The sequence below is a fragment of the Electrona antarctica genome (assembly GCF_951216825.1).
Source record: "Electrona antarctica genome assembly, chromosome: 22".
Classification (NCBI taxonomy): domain Eukaryota; kingdom Metazoa; phylum Chordata; class Actinopteri; order Myctophiformes; family Myctophidae; genus Electrona; species Electrona antarctica.
The window spans coordinates 34,224,531-34,236,084 of NC_136805.1; positions in this window are offsets into that span (position 1 = coordinate 34,224,531).

Genomic DNA, 11,554 nt, shown 5'->3' on the forward strand with positions numbered 1-11,554 from the left:
ACACAAGGTCAAAAGTACATGTGTTTATTTGCCAAAATACTACAGTACTGACTGAGGTCAAAAGTACATTAAGTTGTGGTGCCCACCTCTCCAGGTGCTCAGTTATCTCCACCCTAATGCACATCGGTGTTGTGTAAATAGCCTACGGAAATAAAAGCCTGGGTACCGAGGCTATTAAATGTCCTTTTAGGGCAAACAATAAAACAAATGGAGAAATTACCAGATCTTCAAGCCCACATCTTGTAGATCTTTTCCTTTAGTCAACAGTCTTTCAGCTAGCTGAGACTACAAAAGTGGTAACAAATAACCCCAAATAATACCCCATTTAGTGTTACACACATGGAATTTACAGACGTGAACGTTAGCTAGTAGCTACTAGCTAAGCTAACGATGTTCACCTTACAGTTGATTTAATACTTACTTAACAATAACATATCCTAGAGAGGACATGTTGAATAAATGTCCATCAGAATACAGTAACGGAATATCACTTTTAAACGGACTGTTTAACGGACTGTTTAAAAGTGATGTGTTTGAAGTCTTTGAACGTAAAAAAATAAATAAAATTATAATCTCTGGATGGATGCAGCGCGGTGGGCGTGTCCGACACGTGTCCATAGCGCGTATGGACACGTGTCGGACACGCTATGGACACGCGTCGCGATAATGAACTTGACCTATGGCCAGCGAGTGCGCAGCGCCAGCCAATCACAGGCGAGTTACGGGATTTAAAAAATAAAGCACTTATAAAAGTCTGCTCGCAGCCACGGTTAGTCAGTTGAATGATGGCAATGATCGAGGGTACACGCATCAGACAGCTCGTCTGCGAAGACGTTAAACTTGAAAACGTTAAACTTGCAGAGTTTTTCAACCAGAACACCTTCTTCACATTACACATGGATGACTTCAAATCGTCGTTGTTTACAACGTTCGGTTTGGAGAATTCCGAGTTGAACACGGAGAGCTTCCAGCAGCATCCAGAGGAGGACGCCGTTACCTGCAACGGCGTACCTGCCCGCACGGCACCGTTGCTGCAGGAGAACGAACGTTGTCTCGGTCAGCAGCGTCTGACAGACGACGACAAGTATGCCCGGAAGATGCGGTTCATCATGGCTGAGCTGGTAAACACAGAGCACGACTACATCCGAGACCTGGGTACATGCCTGGAGACCTACCTGATGGAGATGACCGGTGGAGTTGACGAGAAGCCTGCGGGCATCCGCAACAAGGAAACCGTCATCTTCGGTAACATCCAGGACATATACAACTTCCACAGCCATGTTTTCCAAGGGGAGTTGGTCAACTGCCGTCTACCAGCGGATGTGGGACGTTGCTTTGTGGCGTGGGCAGGTCAGTTCGACCGTTTGTACGTGGACTACTGCAAGAACAAGCCTGCCTCGAGTCGACTTGTAGTGGAACACGGTGGGGTCTACTTCAAACATATCCAGGCGAAATATGGTTTGAGCTGGGCCAGTTCTCTGGACTCCTGTCTCATCAAACCCATACAGAGGATCACAAAGTACCAGCTCCTGCTTAAAGACTTGTTGTCCTGCTGTGAGGAGGGAGAGGGAGTTGAGATTAAGGACGCTTTGGAGGTGATGAAAGGAGTTCCAAAGAAAGCGAACGATGCCATGAACATCGCCATGTTGGCCCGCCTGCAGCCTCGGGCTTCGTCCAGCATGCAGCCTAGGGCATCGTTCAGCTTGCAGCGGTTCAGGTCTTCAAGTCTGGCACGTTCTGGAAGCAGGGTGTGGACATGGCTGAACAACACTAGCATGCAAACACCCAGCCAGAGACGTCGGGGATGAGGCTTGGTTGGGACATGAGGCTTGGTTGGGACATGAGGCTTGGTTGGCAATGAAGGACCGGGAAGTCTGGCGCCGGGCAGCGCCCGTTGCAAAGCTGAAACTTAAAGGAATTGACGGAAGGGAGTGGAGCCTGCGGCTTAATTTGACTCAACGCGGGGAAGCTCACGCGGTCGAAAAATGATGATGATGGTTGGGACAAGTCTAGCCAGGACAAGACTCCTAGGGCTACTCATACGGTACGTTTTATTTTTTGGTTAAAACAAAAAGTGTTTTGTTAAAAGGTTGAATCACTATTCATGCGTTTCAAATGTAGTTCTACACCTGCCATGTTGGGGAATGGGGACCAACACAGGTGTATCATATTGTCTGATTGTAGAACATAGTTTTATCATGCCAATCAGACAAATTTGAAACACCTGTGTTGGTCCCGACTTGGCAGACATAGGACAACATTTGAAACTCATGAATATTCTGATAGTGACAGTAATCATTGCTATAGACTATAGTGTTTGTTCAGTAACAGGGGTCTCCCTGTCTCTCCAGCTCTAATAAACAGAAAATACATTTCTCGTTTCAGCCAAGCAGGAGAGAGTAGCTCCATTTATCACCTTAATCTTTAGTGTTCCAGTTCCAATTTTGTCTACTCAATTCTTTGTCACTTTAGAATTACACTTGTTTAATCTGTATTTTGACTGCATTCTCTGAAAATGCATTTTCTGTTTAATAGAAAGCTGGAGAGACATCAAAACTCGTGTTACTGAAAAAACACTATAGCAATAAGTATGTGTGTGTGTGTGTGTATGTGTATGTGTATGTGTATGTATATTATAATTATTATTATTTTTGTATTTCTTAACCAGATTAAAAACCTTTCTAAGGCCTGCCACTAACTCAACATCCGGGGGCCACTCCCCGGAGTTCTTTTGTCTTCCACTCCGCAGTTCCGTGGACCATGGAGCCGTCGAGTGTGACCGTGGACCAGGCCTCTTCACGGAGCCTTCACAGAGCCCATCAGCCCATGTTGGCCAGCCTGCAGCCTCGGGCATCGTTCAGCTCTCCACCAGCCGGTCTGACACGTTCTGGAAGCATGGTGTGGAAATGGCTGACCAATAGCATGCAAAGACCCAGCCAGAGACATCGTGGATGAGCCAGAGACATCGTGGATGAGACGGCGGTACTCTAGGGTCCCTTTAAAGGTAATCCACTCTCAAATAGACGCAGCTGTACCACTGTCTGGTGACTGTCACAGACACCTGCCACGTCGCCGGAGTGTTAATGAGATGTTTCAAAGATGTATAGTGTAGCAGTAGACTGCGGAAACGTGTGCGAAGCAGCGTTAATCGGCGTTGCCGTTAAGTAGGCTATTTTGTATCTATTTTTGAAGTTTTGGCTTCTCATGTACCGCCTCCCGCACCACGATTGGCTAGCTGCACGTTGCTGTATCCAGAGCCATAGAGTAAGTTACGCAAACTCATGGGGCCAGTCCAATGGTGGCTCCTCTACATAGACTTCCATTGAATGGGGACAACCGGAAGTTTACGGAATGCATTGGAGTCTATGGGCTCGCGCGACTACATGAACGGGCTGTTTTCTGCCCCTCAATATCGCAACTCCTCTATTAGGCTCTAGGCTCAGACATTTTTTAGAAACAGTTTTAAAGAGGCTCAGACATTTTTTAGAAACACAGTTTTAAAGAGGAAACATGTGTTCTTATATATGTTTGATTGCTCCGTTTGGAACCTCAATATCTACGCTGCTACGCTTAGATTGCATTGGGAAAACATGGTACTGGCTGACAAACAGCCGCTTTGTAAGCGGTTGTTTTACGCCAGACTTAAAATTGTACATGCCGGCCTTAAGTCTATCAACTGTATCTCGGCACTGATACCTTTACTTTTTGAAAAGAGTAATGTTTGACGGGCTCGACCCACCCAGCTAGAGTCCATTTCAGCCTGTGCAGGGATATCCTGACACGGAACAGAACCTCATCTCGGAGCTAAAGCGTAGCAGCGTAAATATTGAGGTTCCAAGCGGAGCTAATACTTTGAAATCAACCAAAGATAATATTGACATATTTCATCCAGCATGGCATGTACGCGGTCGGCCAATCAGAAGCAGTAACTAGGTCTATAGCCAGTCGCAGTGCGGTATGTTACTTCAGAAATTAAGTTTCAGAACATGATGAATAGGGATTCATGAGATAATGATTATCTCAGACTTGTCGAGGACTGCAACCCTCTTCAAGATCCATTCTGATTTCTGATAAAAATAAATAAAGGAAGTTAGAAAGAGAATTTCAGAGAAACCAAAACTTCAAAAATAGATTAAAAATACTTAACGGCAACGCCGATTAATGCTGCTTCGCACACGTTTCCGCCGTCTCCTACTGCTACTCTGCATCTAAACATCTCATCAACACTCAAGCGACGCCGCAGGTGTCCGTGACCAGACAGTGGTACAGCTGTGTCTATTTGAGAGTGGATTAACCTTCAAGGTACCCTACGGTACCTGTCGCCCAAAATACAGAAAAGTTAACCGAGGGTCCCGAAAGGGGCTAGCTTGGGACCAGTACAGACTCCTGAGGCTTTGTGGCCTTGCCCTTTACTGAATGCTGTACAGAACAGACTGCAACAGGCCCATACTGTCATACACCTATGCATTTACTGGCATGTCTCAACATGGAACAAGATTAAAGGGTTAGTTCATATTATTTTTTTACTTAAAGCTGTGTAGATACTACTTAATATAGTGGTCGCAAAGGTATTAATTGATTGCCTGAGTCCCGTGGTGGGAATTCTGGTCTGGTTTAGGTGAATATTAAGTAGTTCCAGTCATTTGGTGGGGGTCTGGGGCCCCACCTTATAGCCCAACTTGGAACGCTCTGTCACACGGAACATTGTTTTGTGTGTCCAGTATCACTACGACAGCAGCACAAAAACAGTTCCATCACTTCCCTGTGACAGAGGGGTAAAAGTCGAATGAAAGTTGCACTATATGGTAGACATAGGTCGACAATACAAAACAAATTGCTAGTTTGTGGCCCCCCAATGCCCTGACCAACACTTAATATTCACCAGAACCAGACCGAAACTCCCAGCACAGGATTCAGGCAATCAATGAATACCTTTGTAACCACTATGTTAAAGTATTTCCTACAGCTTTAAGTCCAACATTTTGAATTAAGACTATGCCTGTCAACAGGGAGCAGTTGGACCATAGTAGAGACATGCGGAATTGCCAGTGACTGAATTGACACTGAATGAATTATTACTGTAGCCTATAGATTTTATTTGATAATATATTATTACCTGTGATTATTAATAGTTTTATTGTAGTATTGTATATTATTACTGCTGGTGATGGTGGTTTTATTGTATGTTATTATATTACCTGTGGTGAATATAGTATAGAGGAGCCATTAACTGTTCGTGGGAACGTCCTATTGAGCTGTCAAGAAATTCTGTGCAGGTTATTTTTTTCAAGTGTCAGAGTTTGGGAGTGCTCGACAACGAGTGCTTCTAAACTCCAATACTTGGGAAAAGAAATCACCTGCAAGGAATTTCTTGACAGGAAGTAGCTCATAACAAGTCTATAGTGGATTTTTATGAAACAAACACTTTGCAGATAGAGGATAATTCAAGCTTTGCGCACAGCAACTTGTGATTTGTCACTTGAGTAAAATTGAATTGAACCAAAGAAAGTCACCTACCCTATATTAATTATTACTGTGTGTATATATACATAATTTATTACCTCTTACGTTTTATTGTATATTAGCTGTTATTTGTATATTGTCGTTACCTCTGATTAAATTTGTTATATTATAATTTATTACCTCTTAATAGTTTCATTGTATATTATTACCGGTTATTGTTTTGTATTGTACCTGGAGAATAAACTGAGTATATGCTAAATACCTGAATGTTCATTTAACTCAACCTCTAAGGGTTCATTTGCACACAAGGTACAGTATATGATCCAGAGGATCCTGTTACATGATGTAGCTAAACCAAACAAATGGATTTTTATCGTTACCAATATACACTACCTCTACTTTACCCAGAGGATTCCAGCTACTGTTAAACGGTTATTGTAAGTGACATTTGGATGAACTTATTCTCTACATGTACTCCCAGTCTAAAATAGTTGTCCAGTTTATGGAAAGACTCAAGAGCTCACAGCTCTACTCATGAAATGACCTCCTGGCCACAAAATTAACTTTTATACATGCTAGCAGGCAGCACATTACTAGCCTGATTCTCAGACTCTGAAGCTTCTTGAAGCAAGAGATGCAGTCCATTCAGAGTGGGCGGGGTCTATGGGCTGGATCCAGGCTAGGTCCGTAGCCTAATTCAGGTCAAACCTGGAGGTCCTTGAAATGAAAATCTGTGAAAATCACTGCCAGAGCCGTAAAAATCTTATGGGGCTTCCTTGGCATATACTTTCTAATGAGTGTCAATTTGGGGGTCCTTGACAAAGGTTTCTGAACCACTGTCATACAGTATAGCCAGAATAGAATTCTTCAGATTGCTTACCAGGAATCAGTTGTTGACGACACCCAAATATCCAATGAAAGTTTGTGTTGAATGCCCCCTCCAGACATACCCAGGGGGAAATCAATCAATAGTGTAGGCTATAAACAAAATCAATATCAAATCAGAGATTACAGGTTTAAACTACTAATTCAATACACCTTTGACAATTAAAACAGTTTGATTGCAATCAAATATCTATTTAAATATGACATGTAAGGAGTGTTTTATAAATGACCTATGCCTGTTATTAAATATAAACATCACAACTAGCAGAACATTTTGGTATAGAAATGTGAACACTTTCCTTTATATTAACAGTATTTATTTTCTTTTAACATTTGATGCAAATTTTAGATTTCATTCAGAAGCAATCAGGACTGCTTCATCCAAGCTGAAAAGATGAAATGTTGACAATGTGACGGACAAGCCAAAAGTCGTGCTTGTAAATACAGTTGACAGACAGCCATGAAACGAGACACTGTCGGGGTGGAAACCGTGTATGTCCAAAACCCTTCCTTTTTTAAAATTAGTTTGTAAAACTCGTTAAAATAGTGAAAATGGACGATCTACAAGTTCACAATGTGTTGCGTTGTGAGTTTGTAGATGTGCTATTTTCACTGTGTTTGTGTGACGATCAGGGCAGTGGTTCCCAAAGTGGGGTCCGGGGACCCCCAGGGGTCCTTGAGGGCCCCCCAGCTAAATGATAATTAGGAACCAAATGGACCCTTATGGGTCTGTAACTCTGAGAGTGTACAAATGGAACCTTATGGCTCTGTAACTTTGAGTGTACAAATGGAACCAAATGGATCCATTTGGTTCGATTTGTACACTCTGAGTTAACTTTACATTGATTTTACAATATAAATTGGGGGTCCAAGAGATAGAAATGCCATTAAATGGGGGTCCGTAGCCTAATGCATGTCAAACTGGGGGTCCTTGAAATGAAACAGGGTGAGAATCACTGCTAGAGCCGTAAAAACCATCCTCTTATGGGGGTCCCTGGCATATATTTTCTAATGGGGCTGATTAGTGTCAATTTGGGGGTCCTTGACATGAAAAAAATTGGGAACCACTGAAGTAGGGCATTCATTATTAAAACGGTTGAAATATGGAGATGGAAGGTTTCTACCCGACAAACGAAATAAAAGATCCCTTCTTAAATAATCCACTTCAGAAACAGGAGCAACGGACAAGTATTTAAATCAATATTGGTAATATCAGCACAATATTTAGATACAATTTAATCCATAAAGTGAAAACTAACGTACCTGTAACGCAAATTAAAATGAATAATATCTTGGTGTAAATACATGACTGGAAGGACATTATTGTAAAAAAAAAAAAAAGTAAAGACCTCTTTCTTTTGGCACAATGAGTTTCAAGCTTGAGGACAGAATCAGGCCATGGCAGATCATTAAGGAGAGGACATGCACGTGCGCGCTGCTTGGACTGCAACAAAGTGGATGATTTAGATTTGCCCAAAATGTGTCGGAACGGAACGGAAAATGAGCTTCTTCCTAATAAACTACATAATATAATACGCTATAATTTGTCTACCAAAAATAGGGATTCATAACCAACCGTCTGCGATGTGACTGGACAAATTAAATTATGGCAAAAACATATATAGGAATATACGAAGAGGGGAGACCCATTGTCCGTTCTGTCCTCAGCTGTATTAACCACTTGAACCCCAGGATCCCTATTCGGGGGGGGGGGGGGGGACCTTCGCCAAAAATAGCAGATCTACAAGGTAATTGGTGTTCGCCGCGTCACCTCCCAATGTATGAATGAATGAACCATTGTAAAGCGCTTTGAGCACTTGGAAAAGCGCTATAAAATGCAATTCATTATTATCTATATATAGCGTGGCGCCTTTATTCAAAGTGCGTCACAACGTTGCATTACATTGACCCCATCCACACACTGGCACCAACCTGCTTATCGGGAGCTCTCGGGGATCAATGCGTTGTCGTTTTCTCAAGAGTACTTCGACAAGGCCCAGGCGGTGGCGTAACCGTCTGGGCACCCGACTGGTAATCCAGTCGCAGTGTGCCGCGGGTTCGACTCCCGAGCCCGACACGGCCTTTACTGCATGTCTTCCCCCATCTCTCTCCCGTTTCCTGTCAGCCTACTGTCTGTCCCTTCAAAAACCAATAAAAGGCGTAAGCCGCAAAAAAAAAATCTTAAAAAAAAAAAAAAAAAAAAAAAAAAGAGTACTTCGACAATACTGGCGAGCCACCACGCGTAGGCGCTGTGTGAGCTTGTAGATCGGCTATTTCTTTTGTCCAAGAGATTTGGTGTTGGTATTGGAGAAAAATAAAATAAAAAATGCGTACCAAGTACAGTCGCTACAAAGCTCTGTTTTACTATGCATAGAGAGGGATTAAGTGGTTACGTCTTGACTGACTTAAATGCATATTATCATCAATGCAGTCTACCTGTGGTCCTGAATATTCCTGGAATATAAAAAAAGAATAAAAGGAGATGCCAGCGTTAGAAGGAAAACCAAAACATTCAAGTATGCGTTAACGTGAAATACTAGTGTAAACAAAAATGGCTACCGGCTGTACGTCACTACTGGAGTGGGGTTAATAGAATCAGTGCTATTACAAACCGGATATTGCTATAGTTGTGTGGTGAGAACGTGTCGTACAGTAGCATTGTTTTTTTTTCGCTTTTTTTTTTGTCCAGGGCTGCGACGCCCTCACGGTGTACCATACTGCACGTTACGTCAGGTTCTCAGCATCAGGTCCGCGGACCGCCAGGGGGTCCACATAACATGGACACCTCTGTGTGTCTCTTGTTTTACTCTGAGAGCAAACAAAGGGAAACGACACTCAAGAGTGAAAAGTCTTTTACAGCGAAGATTGGGTTCCCAGAGATGAAGACTTGCATGGTGGTGAGGTGGGGGCTCCGTGGTGTAGTAATGCGTTATCGCACTGGTTCCCAAAGTGGGGTCCTTGAGGGAGTTCCAGGGGGTCCCCCAGCTAAATGATAATTAGGAACCAAATGGACCCTTATGGGTCTGTAACTCTGAGAGTGTACAAATGGATCCAAATGGATCCATTGGGTTAAATATACATTGATTTTACAATATAAATTGGGGGTCCGTAGCCTAATGCATGTCAAAAATTCATCCTCTTATGGGTTGACATGAAAAAGTTTGGGAACTTTTCTTGACATGACAAAGTTTGGGAACCACTGCGTTATCGAACGGGCGGGGGTCTGGGGGGATCGAGGGCTGGTGGGCGGGCGGGGGGGGGGGGGGGGGGGGGGGGGGGGTCGAGAACCACCACCGCTGGTTGCCGGGGGTGACGGTCGACGACGAGCGACGCAGACGATTCCGCTACGGCGCTCCGTCTGGGATCCACAGGACCTTGTTCTGCTCCTGTTCCACGATGGTCAGGATCTGAGTGCAAATGTAGGACAGACTGCCTCCTTGTACGACACCTGAAAAACAACAGCAGGGGGGAGTGTTCCATTCAAATGGTGGTGCAGTTATAGGTAAAGAATGTCACATTGGCCCTTTCACATTAGCCTATTATAGCGCCACCACGAGGCCACAACCTGACATGGCCTGGTGGAGACCTGTGCCCCGGCAACCCGAGGGGAACTTTTTCTAGTTGGATATCTTGAGTGCAAAGTTGATAATGCCATGACTCACCTGTGAAGAACTTGCTGTACTCCTGCTCTGTTTTCTGTGCAGTCTCAAACTGCTCCTTGGAATGTTTCTGAGAGACTTTATCCCGCAGGTAAAGAGGATCCTTCTGCTCTCTGAGGAGGGAAACAAGATCACAAACCATATAAAAATACTGTAACCTGACAATGGCACTGGATAGACACTGTAAGACAGGGTTTCCCACATTTTGGACTTGAGAACTATACTTTTAGAATGACCAGCTCAACAAGATCTAGCATTGTGGGTTTGCCTACTATAGAAGCCATGAAGTGAGCCGACAGGCCCTTCTTGATGTCAATCACCAGTTCCTTTCCTCCATCAGGTGCCCCTGATGGAGGGGGCGCGTAGTTTAGAGACCAGGATTACTGCATGTTTTTGTTTGGGTACCTACCCACCCTAGGAGACACGGGGAGAACATGCAAACTCCTTTCGCCAACCCCGCATGGGCACTGATGACGCGGAGGAGAGGACACGGCCCACAGCGGTTATCGAACCCAGGACCTTCTAGCTGTGAGGCGTCAGCACTACCGACTGTGCTACCATGCCCCCCCAAAAATGTTTTTTTAATTTTATTTGTTTTAGGGGGCATGTCATGTGGTCTACGACAATTACATGTAGGACTTCCAAATTCAAGTAACGCCATACAAATATGTGCACATTTTCATTTACCGCGTTTAAAAAACATAACAAGTAAAGAATGCTACTAAAATGGCATCTATTTGCATCCGTGTCTGATCTAATCTAGAATTATGCTGGATCTTTCCATGGCATTAAGTATGCGGTTGACATATTGGGTTGCTGATGCTCTCCAGTCTCCAGACGAAGGTAAAAATCACACCCGTGTGAAGTGAAGTCCCCGGAACTTCCACACCCACAGGGCCCAGGGTGCCGGCCCGGTTCCGGCAAGCCGCCCACGTCCGAGAAATGACAGAGTTACCGTGTGGGGGTCCCCGGGGGGTCCCTGTACTGTACTGTCACACCCAACATCATCATTTATACAGTTAATGTGTGTGTGTGTTAGGCTGCACAACAGTGACACTTGGTGATGAAAACCAACCAAACGCTATTTTGTGCTCGGACCCAGCCAGGGATCCAGGGACACAGCCAGAGACACACAAAAAAACTCTACTGCACTGTACTGTCACTGTACTGTACTGTCACACCCAAAATCATCATTTATACAGTTAATATGTGTGTGTGTGTGTGTGTGTGTGTGTGTGTGTGTGTGTGTGTGTGTGTGTGTGTGCAACAGAGACACACAAAGCTCCGTATAGGAGTGGTTGCACCACTCAAAAACACAAGAGTAGCTTGAGCATCTGTCTAAGGCCTCTGCGCGCGCGTGCATGTGTGTGTGTGTGTGAGAATGTGAACATTCTCCAGAACAATCAATGACATGAAATCAAATGGCAGAGAAACAACCACGACAACATGAGCACTTGACAGTAGACACAGTCGTGACATTTCTTTAGGTAGCAAAGAAAATAAAATAATAATAAAAAAAACAATACAAACATCCATAATGGCGTGAA